At 42.2% G+C, this 17,926-nt stretch overlaps 1 long non-coding RNA gene across 3 annotated transcripts in view; it reads left to right on the top strand.

Annotated features, from left to right (window-relative positions):
- Positions 1-346: 346 nt before the first annotated feature.
- Positions 347-17,926, top strand: part of LOC130252527 (uncharacterized) — a 175,789-nt gene continuing 158,209 nt past the window's right edge. The window contains exons 1-3 of one of the 3 annotated variants that reach the window (XR_008840376.1): positions 347-627; positions 1,134-1,277; positions 16,205-16,301. This is a non-coding gene — a long non-coding RNA (uncharacterized LOC130252527). The remainder of the gene's footprint in view (positions 628-1,133; positions 1,278-16,204; positions 16,302-17,926) is intronic. The other 2 variants (XR_008840375.1, XR_008840377.1) reach the window with 2 other exon arrangements.

Here is a 17,926-nt window from a genome sequence, read left to right on the forward strand (position 1 = left end):
TCTGGCTCAGGGCCTCATTCCAACCTGTTGCAACCAGCTATTGAACGTCTATGGGGACACCCCCACACAAGAGGCCCCATGGAGGAAAGGAACTTTTACATTTCTGTTTGACTGGGATCCTTGCCAGTGGCTAAGTTCAAAGTGCAGTTTCCAGTAATTTGCTGTTACTACTCCACGTGTTTGATAGGCCAGGACAGAAGCATGCAACCCGAAGTAATATTTCCTGATTTCTGACATTTCTCAAGATATGAATGGAGGTTGCTGAGGCACTAAAACTTGGAAGGGTTTTCCTGACTCCGGCACCTTCGATGCTTTCCTTCTCCCCTTTTGCACAGCCTCCTTCCCTCTCCCCGTCTCCTCCCTCAGCTCACATTCCCTGCTGTTGTCAGTTCCGTATTTGGATGACATTCATATTGATTGTTTCCCTCTGCAAACACTGTGTGGCCAGTCTGATGCAACCAGAAGAATCCTATTGATTTACTGAGTGTGAGGGTTATTTAGATTGATATCCTTCTGGAGGAGTGATAACGCTTTCATCTCCCCTCAGAATTATGGTTAACCTTTCCATTTTGGGGGAAGGGCATGGAAATGAATTTCCTTTGCCCTGTTAACTGTGGTAAGAGGGAGGTAAGTACAGGGAGAAGCCAGTGGAATAACTACTGTTCTCTCCAGCATATGCTGTTGTAGGCCATGTGTATGCCATTGTGGTTATGGAAGAAGCATCCTCTATAATTAAGATTATATAAGCATTCCTATTGTAATCCTTTGTTTCCAGCTCTCCAAAACTTGCCTCTTTTGGGCTGATGTTTTCCTGGCTTGTTCTTTGCCATGTCACAACTTAATTATTTATTTTCCAAGCAGGGATGCAAATGTTGGAAAGAGCTGAGGAAATGGACTTTTCTTGCCCATTTTGAAAATAGCTCTTGACTTTTTTGAAAATTAGATCCAGAGTCTAAAAATGAGCTTTAGATAGAAGGGATGTGACTGTTGATGAGCTTTTGGGGAAGGCTATTTTAATTACCGAATAATCCACATTTGTGCAAAAGATAATGCAAATGGGCTGTGTAAGGGCAGAGCTGAGGTTGGGAGGGCAGACTTCAATGCTTAGAATCCTAATTCTCTTTTTTTTACAGTATAGGTGTGCAGACTTCCGAAGTCTCCAAGGACATGGGGGTCCTAATACAGCTACCCACAAAAGCAGAGCAGTGAGAAATTTAAAGGTGCAGAGTTTAGTTCTAACTGCCCCCCTGCAAAGTCAGTGCTCACAGGAACAAAAGGTGGGTGTTGAAGCTGTGTGTGGTGGCTTTGCACTGAAGGTTCACTTTTCAGCTGAAACTATCATCTCAGTTCTGTTTTAAAAACCAAATAAAATGCCTTTGACTAGTTTGTAGCTTGAGTTTCAAATAAATAAGCAAATGCCTTTTCTTCCAGAGGGCACTGACAGGTGTTCACACAATCCAAGCACTCATGAGGTTTTAATCATTAAACTAAACAGTTCCTTGAAAGCAGAGGAATTTGGAGTTAATTCTGATCTTTATACTACTTGTGCTTATCACGTTTACTCCAGTGTATCCATGCAATGACATCCATGGGCCTGCCTAAACCCAAGTAGAAGGGAACAGTGAGAGCATATTTTTTGAGCTGAACATTTCAAGCACTGTAATTGGAACTGCATTATTTGTGATTAGTGCCTTTTTTTCCGATGTGTAGTCCAAAATCCTCTGGGGGGGCAGTGGGAGAAAGCACGGAGTAGCAAATAATCACAAGATGCTCTGTGGTGGGAGCTGATGTGCCCACGAGCGCTGTGTGTCGCTGGTACCGGGGTGTCATGTGGCCAGCAGCTGTGCTCCCCTGCTGGATGCTCAGCCCTCCTCCATTACCAGCTGCAGGGCCCTGGCCTTCCTCTCTGTGGAATTTTAGCCAGAAAGATGTGGAAGGGAGAAGACTGCAACCTGGTCTATGTGTTGGGGGTTTTGTTTTCTTAATTATTGTTTTATTAATTTTATACAAGAGTAACTGACCGATGTCTGACTGCATAAGTTTGCAGTCTCCAGTGGGTGACAAAGCCTCTGGCTGTGTTACAAGTGCTCTGAACCAATTGTAGAATGTTGGGTTGCATCATGAGACCAAACAGCAGGTAAACAAACAGAATATGCTGTGTTCAAATGAAATAACTCCTCATAAACCTGGAGGATTGCGGTGAACTTTGTTGCTTAGTGGTTTCTTGGCGAAGAGAAGCACCAGAGATGTTACACTGAATAACTGTAAAGGGTTACTATGCTGAAACTGCAGTCTAACTCTGTTGAGGAAGATGCAGGATTCACTAGATCCCACAGGATGTTTTCTGTGTAGTCCCTTGTGTCTTCATTGTTGATATGTGAAACCCGAATAATATTCAAGAGGCTGTGTTTGGTTTCCATAATATTTGCTCAAATGTGAATTGTGCTGAGGGAGTTGGGTTTGTCCTTTGAGATCATCTGTGCAAAACAAGAAGTCGTGAAGGAAGGAACGTGTCCTGTTGTTCACTGTAACAATAAACATGGAAAATGATTCAATGATCTGTGAAGCTCAGTGAAATTTATGAGAACACAGCAGCTGTCATACTAGATTAGATCAAATATTGTGACCAAGTATCCTGCCTCCAGCAGGGGCCGGTGAGAGTGGGATGGGGAAAGGGCCTCACAAAATAGATGTGTATTTGGAATTATCTTCCCCTGCTCTATCTTTTCAGCTACTAACAAAGAGTTGTGTAGCAGCTTTTGAGACTGACATGTGCTTGGTGGCTTCTCCTGGATGTGTTCATTGTTCATTCCTCCAATCTCCATTTGAACCTGTGTGCTGCTTTGCCTCAACCAGCCCCTGTGGGCACTGAGTTCCGCACTGTAATTGTTTTATGAAAAAGCATTTCCTTTTGTTTCTAAATTGCTGCCAGTTTAAAACAGGCTTCCCGACTTCCTTTATTACATACAGTAAATAATTCCCTTTTTTTACCACATCATTCCATTCATTATTTTTCAGATGTTGATTCTGTCCTCTCTTAGCCAGCTGGCATGTCCTAAATTATTTAGTTTCTTCTTGTCCGGAATTTGTCTTTTACTTGTTACTTTCCACGGTGCCTTTCCCCCCAGTCTTTCCTGGTTCTTCTGTGTGCTCTGTAGATGGTGTGGAGGTGAATGCAGCACTGTAATCGAAGGGGCCTAATGAGTAACCACCTGAGGGTGCTTGGATGAGCAAAATGCCTGTGGACTTGAGCCAAAGGTTGCACCGATTAGCCTGGGAGGACTGGTGCTGTCAGGCTTTGTCTGTGTGGTGTCAGAACAAGATAAAGGTGTACAAGTGATCCTTGTTACCTGCCTTAAGTTCATCATCTCCCTTCTGAAGTTACAGCTGTGATGCCAAGGCGCTGGGTAAACCATACTTCAGGCTCCAGGACCTGAAACAGTGGGTGCCAAAAGGAAAAGATTATACCAGCCATGGTGGGGTGATGAAAGTTTGTGTCATGCTGGGGAATGAGGGGAGAAGTTCCTAATACGTTCAACCAAAAATAATTTCACACCACCCCCCCGCTCCAAATCCCACTATGCATAAATGGGTAGTTTTTTGGGGTTTTTCAGGATCCCTTTGGGTTATTTGCATATGTGGATTTTTGCCCTTAAAGAGTGATTTTGTAGTGGAAAGTGTGGATGCGTTTGAGACTCCTCTCAGATCTTGGCCTCATGGGGCACTGAAAGCTCTGACAATTCAGTAACAGCCCTTTGCACATGCCTTGCAGTGCAGCAAAAATTCAAATGGTTCCTTTTGTGGTGAGGTTACAAGTCAATAACTTGAGCTCGGGTTGTGTCCATATCCGGTGAGGAGTGAGGATTACATCCCCCTCCTTCTCCTTGCAGTCCTGCCTAACAAATCCAGACCCATTCCCCGCAGGGAGCCCAGGCGAAAGGAAGGGAGTGTCGTCCCCCTGGGAGCTGTTACTGCATCCGCTCCCCCCAGGAAAGAGGAGGGAGGAATTCTGACAATTCCTTGCCAAGCAATTCCAAGGGTAGAGCACTTACACCCCACCAGCTAATCAGGGCTGTTCCTTAAGGCTTTATTTTAGCATCTGGACTTCAGTAACTTTTTTTAAGCCTAGTTTTGTATTGAGGATTACTGTGAATTTAGATCTAAACCATTGCTTGAGTTGCACATCCAAAATAAGCATTGTTAACAAAAGCCAAGTGCCTTATGCATTTTATTCAATGCTAAGAGCAGCTTGACTGCTAATATTTCATGTGCTGAAAGAAATGGAGCTGCAGTGTTTTGAGCTCATTCTGGGATTTTGAAGCACAATCCTGCATGGCAAACTGTAATGTCCATGGTTGTGCCAGTGGTGATCAGTTTGAGGCCAGTGAGATGTGGGTGCAGAGAGATACAGGACAGAATCCTTACAAGAAGGCAAATATGCCCTTTGCCATGTTTGTTTAATATTGCACTATTAGTTTTTTGAAGTGCTTTTGTGTATATTAGCTGCCCATGTTACCTTTTAAAATTTTTTCCAGGTCTGCTACCGTTCAAATGAATCATATGGCTGAACAAGAATTTGTCCTGCCTCCTCCTCAGGCATGTGGGCTTAATCCTTTTGCTGCCTAAATCACAGTCGTGGTGTTAGGAAGGTTTAAACAAAACTCTGCTGTATTATATCCCAGCAGTTACTTGGGAGAAATGTGTGGAAAGGGGGGAGCAAGGTGAGAAAGGGAAAGAGATCACTTACCTCTCTTCTCTTGCTGTGCAAGTCCAGCCTGAGTGTGTGCACTGAGGAGCTTTGAGTTCTTCCCTTTGCAGGAATCCCCGAGCACAGCTGGGTAGAAGCGAGCAGGACTGAAGGAAGGTGGATTGCTTTGTGTGCCACAGTCGCGTGTCTCTCCAGCTCCAGCCAGGCGTTCTGGCTTTACACAGCACATAGCTACATAAACAGATGGAAAGCTCAGTTTTCCTTGCGTTGCTTTTGCCCTTTATGCTCTAGATTTCACAAGGAATGCCATTTTTTTGTGTGCTGAACCAAAGGATTCCTAAGCGAAGGAGCAGATTGTTTGTTCATGTGGGTGAAAAATGCAGAGCACTGGGTGTAGCCTGATTCAGAGCTGTACAGTTCATGGGTGCCTTTTTGGCAAATACAGGGCTACAGAAAGAAATGGAACAACTTTCCCAGTGTGTTGGAAGACGAGGTCCTGATAAGTAGTGTTAGTAGCCAGTTGGGAGGGCAATTAATGACCAGATGGAGAGCATTGGTTCCAGGTGCCAGATCTGAGTATGGGAACAGCCCTGACCTTGGGCACCCTGACTTTTACAGTAGGGTAATTAATAGGAATGCGATATGCAGATAAATGGAAGCTAACTTAGTGATATCTGGCTGTAACCCCTTTGTCACAATCCCCTTTGTTGTCCAGCACACAAAGGTGTGGACATCAAAGTATAAGTACAAAAGGATCCTGAATTGCCTTTCTCACTTGTTCACCCTTCTAGGGAGAAAATGGTGCTGATGAATCTGTAGAGCAGTAAGACCATAATTTGATTATGTGTATAATGTAATATATTGTTGTTGCTTGATAGGTAGAAAAATGGCTGTCAGGAATCGAGGCTTGTAATTGTAAATTACTATTCTCAAAGCATTTAATTGTGAATTAGGATTCTGGGTGTAAATTCTGTTGGGTCTTGATTAGATTTGCTGTCTCCCCCCTCAGCACCCTGGGATATTGATTCACAATCCCAAGCTGTCGCTAATAATGGAATGAATCTATTAGCTGTATGGTTCTGCTAAAATTATTTGCAATAAAAGGACTGTTTAGAATTGAATTTGTATGGTAATGGACAGGCTTTGGCTGTTAAGGGAAGATGAAGAGATGAGATGGCAGGGTTGCTTACAGAGTCAGAAACATGGGGTGATGGTGTCTTACAGTTTTTTCTTTTAGAGATTGTTGTACTTGTTATAGTGAAGCATTAGGGAAGTTAAAGAGATAATATAGTGATCTGGTGTCTAGGACATTGAGCTGTCTTGAGGGGAGCACGAGCTCCTTGCTCTAGTGAACATTTGGAATATTAATTTCTCACCTCATCTTTCTTCTCTTGTCCTGCTGTATGCACTTTTCTTCCCCTATCACCAGTCTTCAGGGATATGGAAACTGTAGGAAAACAGCTGTTGGCTATGTTGGGGATGCCTGCTTTCCCTACCTGCTGCCAAGAAGTCTTTTTGAAATATTTCTCAGGCTAGATCTTATGCTGTGATCACAGCCAATGTGTTTTCTTGGAGCAAGGCTTGCAAGTGCAGTAGGCAGAAGAAAAGTTAGCCTGAAAATCCTAATTTTAAAAAAGGAGCTGAGAAAAGCAGTGGCCTAGGAATCAAATTCTGAATTTATCTGCTGATGAAAGTCTAGAGCCCTGCAGGATTAAGATTAGCTAGGTCAGGGTGTGAAAGCAGATGGTGCTATCAGAGAGAGATACTCAAATCCATCATTTGGATTTAATGTTGTAGGTTACCTCCTAGAAAGATGTAATGTGCTAACCACACAGTTAAGCTCAGAGCATCTCTTTCCTATTTCCCTTGGCAGCCAGTTTGTTTAACTGTAGGTCATGCCAGGAATGAAGAAACTGAAACAAATCAAAACTGCTCTGCATTTCCCAGTCTGACTCTCTCACCTGCTGCATTGTGGAGCATCACCACCGTGGGAAGCTCACACTCTGCCACATGCTGTGGGATGTGATACAACACAGCCTGACCTACCCAGGCTGTGTCAGCCACAGGAAGTCTGAAAATATGATTTCCTGAAAAACAAGTGAAAGGAGGGGAAGTGCGCAGTTTATGTTTTGAGGATGGCATTATTGGAAACTCCATGAGCACTTCTCTCAAAATACCTACGAAGTAACTATTTAGTCATATGAATAGTTGCCATTTATTTACAAGGCATCTGTGTGTGAATTAGGAAAAATCCTTTAACATCTATCAGACCTCACAGAGATGAGTAATTCTGTGGAAACAGTGTGCGTGTCAGACGTGACCGACTGAGCGTTTGTTACCCTGTATTCTGTCCTTTGTTTTTGAGCAAGACTCCAATGTATGTGCTAGCAGTGATTCAGTATGAGCCAGGGGGTGTCTGGTAGAATCTGCTTGTTTCTTGCATTTCAACAGAATATGTAAGATTTTCTTACTGAGAATTTTTTTTGACAGAATAAAATTGTGAGGCAGTTTTCCACTTGGTGTCAGCTGCGAAGCACTGGTTTGCATCAGGCTAGGACCTGGTCTCTCTACTTATAGAACAGCTGTCCTAAAAATGCATTTCCCAAAATGCAAAAACAGTTTTTGGTGAATCCACGCTGTGCCATGCGGGTGGTTGTGATTGTTCTTTTCCTCTATGTCTTAACTGTGTGTAAAACAGAAAGCTCCTGGTTTCAGCACCTGTGGTCTAAGGTAGGAGTGGGACCTAGGAACTGGAGTCAAACTTGGGGCCTCTCTGTTTAGGCTCCACATGCTAACTTTAATTACTTTTCTATGTGATTTCCTTGAAATGCTTCATGGTTTTCCCAGTGCTCTAATACTGAATCTCTTATTTCCTGGACAAGTCCCTAAGCAACCTGATCTAACTGGACCTGTTCAGAGCTGGGAGTTGGATTAGATGACTTCCCAGGAGTCCTTTCCAATGTAAACTATTCTGTGAAAAGTAAAAGATGCTTTTGGGACTGATAGATGAGGTATAACAGGGCAGGCTGTGGAGCTGGGGAAGCCACAAGCACTCCATTTTACCCAAAGATATGAAGCACTGTTATTTTCCTGCATTCGCTGTTTCCATCTTCTTGCAGTAAATTCAATTACCATCGAGCAGGACTCTTTCACAAGGGGCTGACTAGGAAATTATCTGCAGAGGGCTGGAGATAGAATTTCTAGCTGGCAAATTGTGTTAAGTTGGCCTTTCCTAACACCAATTCCAATTCAATGGATGTAACTTCTGTAGCTGAGTGCATTTAGTTTAAGTGCAGGCAAAAAGCAAATCTTTGGCATGCAAAATGATGCACATCTGCAGAGAGCTTTAGCATGAACTGATGCAACTTTCTTGAGCAAAGAAACATCTGGAGATGCCAGCAATAAGAAATTAGAGTAGAGATTTATTTTTAAAGTAGACAGAAGGGGCAGGGAAGATGAAATACATCATATACCTTGTCCCCATGGAAGACTGTGGGAGAGTGAGGGACCACAGCAAACCTTGCTTGCCCCACATGTTTCTGCAGGGATTTCAGTCCTGCCAGGCCGCCAGTACTCTTGCATAGTTGGAGAGAAAGAAGGCAGAGAGTGCAGTCCTGTCTGTAGTGAGAGAATTTGATTTTGCCTAGTAGCTGCAGCCTACAAGGCAGTTGTGGGTCAACTTTGTGCCCAGTTCTTCCCTGGATTTATGTTGTTGGGAATTGGTTACCCAATTGTAAAACATGTCTTTTCTGGGCCTCTATTAAATCTTCTTGCTTGGCACTTCTTAATAACACAGGCGGCTTATGTTGGGCGTGTGGTTTTGTTCCTTCACTGTTGTGCATGGATTATGCAAAGGGATGATTTCAGTGCTTTGTGAAATTAGTGTTGCAGACATCTGAAATGGTGCATTTTTATAAAAACATGCATAGGCTAAATTTATTAATTCAACAAGCACGGATTGTTGACATAATATAAGGACTCTTGTGTGCTCGTGAGTTATTCTGCATAATTGTATTAGAAGTATGTCTGTGCCTACAGAATACAGATCATAACAGAAGGATAGATATGCCAGGAGAGCTGTTTAATTCCTGAACTACCAAACTTCTGAAGTAACTGTGTGGCTTGTGAAGTAAATGTGTGAACTTGTTTCACAGTTCACTTGTGGCATAAATATCACAACTGGTACTTTGCCATTTGCTAAAATGTCCAAATCCTACATCATGCTTTGGACAAAGGCCCTGTGGGAGCACAGCATTTAAACTTTTTACCTGCAGAAAAGCTTCCTGTTCAGGCTCTGTCAACAGATGCATGAAGCACAAGAATTACTGTTGACAGTGAACACTTTATTATGGGGCAAAAGATCCTCTTAAGAATGTAAGGTCAGCAGTCTGTGAGTGAAGAATTTCTTATGCACATCAACACACAAATGCTTGATGCCTAATCCTTTAATATGATTTTTATGGATTGATTTCAACAGGAATCCAAGGACAAATCTTCAGTAGCTGAACAAGCTTCTAGGAACAAGCTGGCTTTGTTGAAATTCATGCTCAAAAATTATCCCACTCTAGTTGCTTTTTAATATTGTGATTGCCAGGGCCCAGTCCTGCAGCTCATCTTCCAGTTTTGAATGGCTCCTTACTGAAACTAACTCCTATTGACCTTTTTTGAGTATTTTGCTAAGCCAAGTACTCCTGTTTCTGGGGGATGTCTTAGGGCAGACTGTAACAACGTGTGGATGACTGTCATATGGGTCAGTCTGAGCTGACAGTGGGTTTGTCAGTCATGGAAAGCTACTCCTGATTCAGAAGATAATTTCCACTTTGTGTGTGCTTTCAGCCTGACCAGTTGCCCTTGTATGGCAAATCACAATTGGCTTGAAAGTAAACTCAGGGCTTTCAGTAATTTCTCTATGAGAGTCTGTTCTCAATGTCTCTGGAGCTCTGGCTTTTTATCCTGAGACTTGTTGAGCCCTTTTCTTCCAAAATAACCTAGGATCTGTAAGTCTGTTCTCTAAGCCACCACTACTTTTCTGTTCTGTTTTAAAATATCTTTCTGCTGTATCTCATTTTTATGTGGAACACAGCCCTTCTCTAAACTGTCACGCAGTTTGTAGTGAGCACAGGAAGAAGAGGCATCTGAAAGCTACTAAAAACATCATGTTTCAAACCCAGCAGTTGTCAGAAATAAAGATACCTTTTGGTTAAGTGATGGCTAAACTTTTTCCAGCTGTTGCTGTTGTCAATGAATTTCAATCTGGGAGGAAGTGAAGGCTTTTCACTGTACTACTCCTCCACCTGAGGTACTGCTTTAGTTCACTGCACTCCTGATATTCACTAATCTTTCTGAGCAGAGGAGCTGGACCTGGGTTTGTTTAGTTTAGTCTGCAGGTTCTGCCTGATCCACCCTGTTTCCTGTGATCTGTGTATTCAAGGACAGTGAATCCCTTAGACTACGCCTGATTACTTGACCCAGAAGGTCTTCCCAATTCCTGGACTAGTGCATGTGCCAGACATACCCTAAATCTATATCAGGGTGAGATTCTGGGCTCAAGTTGGCTTCCACTTTACCCTTGTTTCTCCTTGGAGGCAATCCAGGTGAATAGACTGGATGTGAGCTTTAACACACTCTGACAGGTCCCAGATCTGGATGGTTTGAGGGCAAAGAGGGAATGTGAAGATTGGAAAGCATGCCAGGCTATCTCCAGCAGGGATCTGAGCAAGACCTTAGAAGACCTGTTGCCTACCAAGTATTTGAAGAGATTTCATCTGTTTAATTTCTCATGTTTCTTGAATTTGTTTTATAACAAACCTTCTGGTCATTCAACATAATGTTGCAAAGATTGTAACCTGGATTATTCATGGTATCCATGCCCAAGATGTGGGCAATTCCTAGGAGATGAGAGATTCTTAAATCTATTTCAGTAGCTTGAAATCAGGCAGCTTTCTTTACAGGGGCATGTTTACCACTGTAAATCCTGAACATTACCTACCTTCTGCTAGAGACTGGGGCTTTGCTGTCATTGCTGATACTGCATTTATGGCACTGAGGACCTGTGCTCAAAATTAAGACAAGTGTGTTCAGTTTGCTGATTGTTTCTCCAGAAAGTGCTTATGCTGAATTAGTACCCCACTGTCGGTTTGAAAATCTGAGTTTTATTGAAAAATTACTCCAGGTTTCTTATTTCCTTCTGTAGGTGACAGTATTTAATGATATGGGTAAAATACAGAAAACAAACTTATTTTTTTTTGTTTTGAAACTTAATTTTTATAAAATGTGCTGATAATCAGAAATAAAAAATTAAGAATCAGTGCTGTGAATTAAATGGCTTTAAAGGTCCATTTACTGTGAGGGTGGTAAGTCACTGGCACAGGTTGCCCAGAGAAGCTGTGGTTGCCACATCCTTGGAAGTGTCTAAGGCCAGGCTGGATGGGGTTTGGAACAACCTGGGATAGTGAAGGTGTCCCTGCCCCTGGCAGAAGGATTGGAACAAAATGATCTTTAAGGCCATTTCCAACCCAAATTATTCTATTATTTTATACTCACCTTCTCTTACACTTATTTGTGACCTAGTAGGCCTGTGCTAAAAGTGTTTTTATTCTATAATCTGAGGGCAGAAAATAACACCAGTGAAGCTTTCAGGTCGCCTGTTTTTAGTAGCAGCTGCCTCAATCCAAGACGTTGAGTGCCTTTCCTGCAAGGAAAGGGTTATCTCTCCTCTCCAATGTGAGAGCACACCCTGCTCTAGCCTGCAGGCACACAGATAATAATAACATGGAAGGATGGCAGCCTGTGCTCTGGAACGGTTTATGAGGAGGAAGTCCGCAATTACATATTTCTGGGCAAACATTAACCAAGGCTGAAGCCTAGCTTCGAAGAAAAACAACAGGCTGGAACCTCCAGTAATATAGCTGTTATGTGGACTGGAAAGAGCAGTCATGCATTCATGGAGCATTAGAAGCTAAGCAAGAATAGCATGACAACAAAGCAAAAGGCTCGATAATATTAGCACATCCTGGTGTGAGCCTGCAGAAATTGTCTCTGTCCCAGCCCAGCCCTGCAGTGATATTGGAAAGACCAAGGAGATTTTTTTTTTAAGTACTCTCTAGCTCTGTGAAAACAGACCTAAGCCAAAGTAATGGGACTATTGTTTGCTGTGCTCACGGCCTAATCCATTTATATCGGTGGTTTCAGAGCTTGCCACCACACACTGAAGTTTCCCCTTTAAAAAACAAGTTACTTTGGGCATCTCTCAATCACTGCGGTTACCACACTAGAAACAATTGCCATTCTGTGCTGTGGTTTTGTAAAGCAGCAGTCTTATTTAGAGCTTTGTGTGCTAAACTCGGATATGCCCATTCTATTACGGACTCTGTGTACCTAAAAATGGAATTGTTACACTAAAATTAAGGAGACAGCCAAATGATACATACTTCCTCTGCTTTGTTTTTTCTCACAGACCACAATTGCTGCAGAAAAGCTGTCCACTCATTACTGCAAGCTCTGGGGAAAAGGAGTGACAGAATTTAGACCTGTATGGAAGAGGAGCGTTAGTCTAAGGAGACACTTGCTGTGGCAAGCATAATATGTAAATTCCAAAGTAAAGCACATTGGAAAAAGTCCAAAAGATGAAGATACCATATTACTGCTGCTGGAGGGAAGGAAGGGAATCTTAAATGTCTCCATAGAGAGTATTTACTTAGCTTTTCGTCCTTTCTTTTTTTTAAAGGGCAAGACAGCTGTGGCTGAGAAGCCTTACACTTGGATTAGGCTATTTGGTTCAGGTTTAATGGTAAAAGTTAGTTTATTCTTTTGTTAGCTGGGCTAAAATAGGAAAATAGGTTTACTGTCTTAATATCCTTCACTGCTAGGGCAGGCACTCACTCACCTACTCCTGTTAGTGACTGAAATCACGAACATCCAAAGCTCTTAAGGAAGATAAAATGAAGTTACTGGTTCAGCTGGCTTCACTGGGGACTGCCTCAGTGCTGCTGTCCTCACAATTAGCAGTGATTAACAGTCCTGCTGCAACCAATATTCCATGGTGAGACTGGAATGGAAAATGCAGCCTTGGGGACTATGTGAGGTCTCTCACAACAACAAATTATCTTCAAAAAGCGGCTGATCCTGCTTTGCCTTATTCTGATAATGGAAAACTGTGCTCTTTGGTTTTGTCTTTTCCCTTCTCTTCTGTGCCGGATACTGCACGCTTTTTAATGCCAAAGCAACTTTTAAAGGCACCCCCTCCACCCCCAACTTTTAGCAGGTTAATCTTCTGGAATATTTTAACAAAACACAAACTGTGACATTCAGTCACAGAGTGATTTCTGCCATGTTTATGCTTGCATTTTGGAAACCTAGACTATTTCTAGATAATAATCAGTAGATTATTTTAGGTACATCTAAAATTTGTTTCTGGCATTTTGGAAAGATCCCAGTTCAGAGGGATAGAAAGAACTGTCCTGTTCTGATGAGTATGGCTGGATTGTATTGTAATTAAACAATAAATAATTCTGACTCCTAAATAGGTATCCTTCAGAATATTTTAATCTAACCTGATTAAAACCCATGTTTGTGTTTAAATAAGGAAGATCATTGGTGGGATAATGGGAGGGGACATAGTTTCACTTCTTGTATAAGGAGTGCAAGTACAAACTTGACAAAAAACTGCTTTTTAGTTTGTTTCGAGGATGGACAAATCATACATAGCTTAATGAGCTGCACAGGTCCTTGGCTTGTTTTTTCATAGTTTATTGCATCTTTCAAACTCCTGTTTTGGAGGCTGAAAATGGGTTTAGGTTAATCTTTTAGCAATGCATCTATATAAGCTTTTATATGTTGATGATATTATCTCCTGAATGGCAGTAAACTTGGCTCCTGCTTGTCTTCAAGTGGTATGTCCTTCTACTTTTGGGAAACTTAACACATATCAGTGAGCCAACAGAGGATGAGAATCTAAGCAGAATATTCAAGTCAGATTTTTTTTGCCTTTTTAAGAAGTTACTCATTGCATTGTCATTCATAATCGTCTTCCCGTGTGACAGGATGGGCTTGTCAGATCCCAGGGAGATAAAGCGGAATTTGTCAGCTCCTAGGGGGCCAAAGTAAGCATCCTTCTGACTAACAGTCTTTGAGCACTGTGTCAGGAGTTATGGGAATTTGGAGTTACGTGCTGCTGTTGAGTGGCATGGCAAAATATGGTTGTGTAAGTGTGGTTAGTGGTTAATAATTTCTTTTTTTGTCTTTCCTTCTCTGCCTTCTGTGCTCCTTGCTCTGTACACAAGAGCAGGAAGGAGGATTTGGATGGAGCAATGCAGCCTCTTCATCTTTTCCTAACTGAGTCAATATTGTTGCTATTTCTAGAAAGTCATCTTTGGTCTTCTCTAAAGGACCATTAAGAAATGAGAGACATCTTGGACATGGCAGTCCAAGGTGGGAGGTGGGAGTTCTCCAGCACAGCAGGAGCTCTGACTGCAAGCATAGTATATATTTTACATTCTCCCAGAGTCTCATTTGCCTCCCTACTGCACTGCTTCAGAGCACGAGCTTCTGCAGCACTGGGTGTGAGAGAGAGTCTTGTGTAGGCAGCACTGTGTTGACAAGTGCCTTGTACCATCTGCTTCCTTCCTCCACAAATCCATCAGCATCCATGCAGCAGCTTGTACTTGGTAAGAGCACTGCAAGGAGATGTGATTTGGATTTAATCATTAGCAAATGTCCCTTGACTGTTTCTCAGCTGCCCCATCTGAGTTTAATTCCAGGAGAAGGAAACTGATGTATTCCTGCTTTCAGGTGTAATTACTTCAAGACAGATTGACCGTTTAAGCACACACGACACTGCTTAGCTTTAATTAGAGTAAATTGGCAGAATTTATATGACCGGTAGTTTTGGGGACTGTCAGATGCATGAAAGTATATTTTGCATATCATTTCCTGCTGGGGCTGAGACCAAGGTACTAGCTGAAAGGCTTGTAATTAGGATAAAAACACTTTGTAAATTTAACCCTATCTCCATTAGGAGCAGAGTGGAACTGGCTGGGGAAGGGGTTGGCGCTCCAGGGAGACAAAAACCATTTGAAAGAGAATGAGAAGGAAGAAGTTGCTGGAGACTGTGCAATAACACGGACAAGTGTTATTGCCAAACTGGAGTCTTTGTAGACAGGCACAGGTGATTTGTAAGTGTGTAAGTAAGATTTATAAACCCCAAAGATAATTTTTTCTGGAAGGCTGTTCTAGTATATTGCATGACCCCAGTGTTGATACAACTGAGATTAAAAAGAAAAAGAGATTTGTCTGGATGTTCTGTCACAACAGTTCTTAGTGCACCAATTCAGAGAGCCCTGGAATAATGTCAGCCTTTGCTGAGCCTGCTCCTGACTTGACGCTCAGCTGCAATAGCAGTGCAAGCAATGAGGTTTTAGTACATGAAGACCCCAAATCATGGACTGAGCAGTAAGGGAAGCACTGTTGAGCCCCTTCTGTACTGAGCAACCTGGACAAAAGGGCCTCATTTCCCTAGACCCCCTTCCTGGTTGGAAAAGCTCTTTCCCAAACCAGGAGCAAGGAGCTGCCTTGTGCCAAACACCTGCTGATGGATGTTGTCAGTATAATTTGGATGCAGTTTAGTGTCTGTCTCTGCCTGGCAGCTGGGAAATCTCCATTTAAAAAATTGTGGAAGATGAAGGGTCCACAGTTTTCCCAAAGAAGGAATAGCTGACCACAAATTCAAATTAGATTAAATAATTGCCATAGGGTTTTCTAACTGACTTCTGCTTAATGCTAGGAGCTTTTACTGGTGGTATTCCGTAAGAATCAGGAGTTTTTTTCTGGAATAGCCCAACGTGTATTAGTTTCTGTTTTATTGCTGGGCACATAAAAGTTGGCTGCATCACCTTGCTGATTTGAAGTTTGGTGAACAGGTTTAGTGGAAGTGGTCTCAAACATCTTCTGTGATGAAGTCAGGATGGAATAGGAATCTGTTTTCCTAAGGATGCTGCAAATATACTAGGTCCAACATACTTTTCAACTATTCTTCTTTATTATCTGCATAATTTGTCATGAGCCTGGGACCTGTGAAGAGGGTGGAGGAACTATGGTCTTTCACACTTGGGTGTAGATATTTAAGTTGCTGAACAGCTCAGAGTTCTGAGAGGAGTATTGTTTCTGTGTCAGCTGCACTTGCTTAGACACATCTTTGCTTTAGTTTGGTGCAAGTGCACCACTATCCAAACATGATATATCTGGATCTAATAGTCCCTTGAAACTGTTTTCCCTAGTCAGGGTGGTGGAGTCTTTAGATGGATAGAGGTGGTTATCTTGTGTTAAACATGAGGCCAGTCTGGCTGCTCCTTGTTTCTTGCTGCTTTCATGGAGTTTTTGCTTCTGTGACTGAGTTTAAATACAGTCAACAAGACCTGCATCTGCTGATGAGTTAAGAGCTTGCTGTCAGCACAGTATCAGTACTTCAGATTTCAGTCACCCTAATCTTTCTGCTTTCAGAAATGGAGTCCTGCATCCCTGAAAATGAGACACAGCAGAAACTATGTTGATCTTTCTTCCCAAGATCATGCATTAACAGCATTCTGGCAGGACTAAGGTATGAAAGGTTGAGGAAGAACTCTGAGTTCCTTGCTGTTCATTGTTCTTCTCTTAATACAAACATTGCAATAGCAATTTTTGATAAGAAACAGTTTTTCTGAAGTCCATGTGTTCCTGGCTTAAGTAAAATGACAAAAATAAGGGCTCCAGATAACTAACAAGTATTTAGTGCAGCAAAGGAATAGTGATGGTGCTGTGCATTTTCTTTTAAGCCCAGCACAGATATTTTTTCCTGTGACTTTTATTTTTAGCGGGATACTGGGGATGCAAAACAAATATGAAATGTTTAGGGCAGCAGTTTATGCTGTGACTAATCTGTCTTCTGTGAAGCTAATAATCCTCCCAAATTCTTCTACAGGGGAAGTCATAGATTTGTACTTTTCACTGCATGGCACATCACAAACCAGAAACGTGGTTAATGGCTGCTAATAAGTCCCTGAATTCTCCTCTTCAGGGAGCCTTCCCTCGGGAGAGCTGTTATCGTTAATCTGGTTAAATCTGGATGTTTTCCCTTCTTTTCTTATATTGTTTGTTCTCCTTTGAGGTAGTTACAGTTCATTTATGTCTAGTGAAGGGACAAGTGGTGTTTGCCAGAGCTGGCTGCAGGGGCTGATGGGCGCCCGTTTGCATGGGGCTCGTTACAAAGGCAGACCACATCCTGGCCAGGACAAAGTGCTGTCTGATCCACAGCCGGCACACACCAGTGCCTGCCTGGAGCAGAGCCAGGGTGTGGGCAGCCTTTGTGAGGAGGCACTGTGTTAGTCGGCATGGAAGGCGAAGGAAGGGATAAACCAGCTAAATTCATCTTTCTTTCCATTCTCTGGCAGAGCTTCCACCAGTCAAAATATGCATGTGATTCACTACAGTATAAGTTTTTCCTGTGCTTTTTGTTTGCTGTCATCTAGGAGAAAAGTGGTGTGTCATTCACTCAGCTGCTTCGCTGGGAGCAGAACATAGAGAAAATTAAAATACTCTATCTTGGGAATCTTCTTGCAAAGATATTCTTGCTCCCTGTGTAAGAGGTATCTTTGTGACCAATTAATAAATCCAACATGTTAATCATATTCCATCTAACAAGTTTTAAACCCTCCATGCAGCTCAGATTCCAGGATTTAACTCCAACTCTTGCTGACATGGGTGGGTAAGCAGCTATGTGTCTAACTCATATAACAGAAAACCTGAGTTTGTGGGGAAGAGAGCGAAGGTGCTGTTGTAGGACAAATACAAATCATTATTTTCTGCCACTTAAGGGCAGCAAAAGGAATCCACAAAGTGAGTTTGGTGATAGAGTTGGAGATGTTACTCCATACCTCCTTGATTTTGGGTGTGTAAAAAAACCCAGAGGAATAACTGTTTCTTTTCATTTAAACAGCACAATAAAATATGAAGTCTGTGGAATGCTATGCAACTTAGGTTGATTTTTAAAACTAGTGCAGCTGCATAGGTTTGGGTTTTTTGAGCCTTGCATTGCATTTCTCAGTTGAGAGAATTATCATGTGGCTACAGTGTTTTAATAAACTTTTTTGCAGCTAAAATAAAATGTTGAGGTTTGATGGGAAAGCAGATTGAAGTGGAACATTGGTTACATCAGTAAATGTGCCTTATTCTCAGTTGGCAGTGGTG

The sequence above is a fragment of the Oenanthe melanoleuca genome, chromosome 4, assembly GCF_029582105.1.
Source record: "Oenanthe melanoleuca isolate GR-GAL-2019-014 chromosome 4, OMel1.0, whole genome shotgun sequence".
Classification (NCBI taxonomy): Eukaryota; Metazoa; Chordata; class Aves; order Passeriformes; family Muscicapidae; genus Oenanthe; species Oenanthe melanoleuca.